Source organism: Gossypium raimondii, chromosome 1, assembly GCF_025698545.1.
Source record: "Gossypium raimondii isolate GPD5lz chromosome 1, ASM2569854v1, whole genome shotgun sequence".
In the NCBI taxonomy this organism is placed as follows: Eukaryota; Viridiplantae; Streptophyta; class Magnoliopsida; order Malvales; family Malvaceae; genus Gossypium; species Gossypium raimondii.
The window spans coordinates 9,761,886-9,764,242 of NC_068565.1; the positions used below are offsets into that span (position 1 = coordinate 9,761,886).

The window sequence follows — 2,357 nt, forward strand, 5'->3', positions numbered from 1 at the left end:
GACGAGCTTTTCAGGAATTGAAAAATCTATGCAAGCACAAATTGGTAGTTGGTGTGTCCGCCCTCTTTCTCAGGGGGAAAGGAAGTTCTTATCAAGAGCGCCCTACAATCTATTCCTACTTTTGCAATGTCCTTTATTTTACCCGTATCTTATTATGTCGAGTTGGAGGGTGTTCTTAGTCGTTTTTGGTGGAAGTGTCATGGTGGTCGGGGGTATTCATTGGTGTACTTGGGCAGATTTGTGTACATTAAAAAATACGAGGGTTTAGGTTTTTGGAACTTGTCAAAGTTTAATATCACTTTATTGGTGAAACATGGATGGCGCTTAATGACTACTTTGAACTCTTTGTTTGCACGTGTTCTTAAAGAAAAATATTTTTCGCGTTGTGATTTTTTGAATGCAAGTTTAGGGACTTATCCTTCTTATCTGTGGAAAAGCATTTAGGCCGCAAAGGGCTTATTTTATTCGAGGGTGTATGGCATATCTGTACTGGTACCAGGATACGAGTGTGGAATGATGTATGGGTTCCCAACCTACCTATGCGACGTTTACAACAAGGGGTTCATCAGACTGTCATATATGTATCATACCTCATTGATCATCACAGTAGGATTTGGAATGAGCATTTGCTTACCGAAGTGTTGGGTTCTGATGTGGCTGATAGGGTTATTTGTATTCCTCTTCCTCGAGAAGCATACGATGATCTCTTGTTGTGGGGTATGGATGGCTCAGGAGTGTATTTGGTTCGAAGTGGATACCGCTTTCTTACATCATCAGCCTCCACCAGTACTATTGACTCTGGCAGGTTTGAGTACAAGAAAATTTGGAAACTACAACTACTAACGAAAATTAAAATTACAACTTGGCACATTTACAAAAAGTACATTCTTAGCTACCATAACCTCTATAATCGAAAGTTACGATCCTCTATTTTATGCCCTCGGTGCCTTGCTTCCCTTGAATCTTTGAAGCACATCTTTTGCGACTGTCTTTTGGTTACCGGTCTTTGGAATAAACTGCAAATTACATGGCCAGATGATTTTTCTAATACTACTTTTTAAGATTGGCTTTACTATGTTTTGGCTATTTCTAATCTTGTTGTTTCTAGGTAAATGGTATGTGCATTATGGTTCATATGGCATGCTTGTAACCAACATGTCCATGATAATAATATTGTTCAGGTACATGATATTGTTCGTAAGGTCAGAAATTATCTCCTAAAATTTGATGTCATACACGGAAAGTTACCTGGTCGTCTCATTGGATTAGAGCACTAGCGGCCATCGGAAGGCACTGTGTTAAAAGTAAACTTTGATGCTGCCTTCAATGCACCTTCATTGTTATCCTGCACGAGATTTGTTATCAAAGATAGTTTAGAATAGGTTTTCGAGTCGATCTTGGTGCTTACCTCGCATGTTCTAACGGCATTTGCAGCGAAGGTGTTGGCTTGTTATCAGGCTGTTCGGTTGGATTTGGATCTTGTGTTACAGGATGCGATGTTTGAGGGTGATTCACTCTCTGTGATTCGTAAGGTCAACTCTTTTTCTCCGGACTTCTCTGCTATCGGGGCTTATATTCGTGATGTGCAGGTGCTGGTTGCTTCTTTTCACAGTTGTTGCTTCCCCTATGTCTTATGTACAGGTAACACCGTTGCTCACCTTCTGGCTACTATAGGATTGCACACGGGTGGTACTTCCTTTATGCGCAATGGTGTTCCCAGCTTTGTTGTTCTAGTAGTGGACGGGGATCGACGGGTTTTCGGGATGGTTGCGGTTGACTAACTTTGCATTGGGTCCGATTGGGCTTCCTCACATTGTTGTTGACAAGGATCTCTTTAGTGGGTTTTGGCTTCAGCGGTGAAAATTGTGTTTGGCTTATCGCCGGGGGATCTCGTCACTCTGAGACCTATGTTAGGGTTGCGCAATCGATCACTGTTGGTAACTGCTGTTTCAGATTTATCTGCTTCATTCTTTTAGACAACTGGCGTCATTCAGGCTAAACCTTTGAAGCTCCTTTTTTTTCTGCTTGCTTTTGCTTTTCAACTCCTCCTAGGATTTTCATTTCGTTTCTCTATTGTGGTGGGAGCTGCCCAGGCTGGGTTTCTTTTGTTTTTTCTTTCAATTTTTGCCCGTGTTTTGAGCTGGTTTTCTTTTATTATTTCTCTTGTTGGACTCTGTTTTGTTTTGTTTAATAAATGCCTAGATACATTAAAAAATGTTATATTAATCAAATAATTTAATAATAATGAGAAAAATATTTTTTTATAAAATTTTATAACAAACCATTTATTTTTAATAAAATTTTATGATTTTTAATTAATTTCTTAACAATTTTTATACATGATTTTTAATAATTTT

The 2,357-nt window shown here is 38.9% G+C and overlaps 1 long non-coding RNA gene across 1 annotated transcript; it reads right to left on the reverse strand.

The window, feature by feature from the left end:
- Positions 1–458: 458 nt before the first annotated feature.
- Positions 459–2,116, reverse strand: LOC105781099 (uncharacterized). The gene is made up of 4 exons (XR_008196181.1): positions 1,409–2,116; positions 1,249–1,345; positions 635–1,016; positions 459–537 (listed from the first exon to the last, which is right to left on the reverse strand). It is a non-coding gene; the product is annotated as an uncharacterized LOC105781099 (long non-coding RNA).
- Between the last annotated feature and the right edge of the window lie 241 nt (positions 2,117–2,357).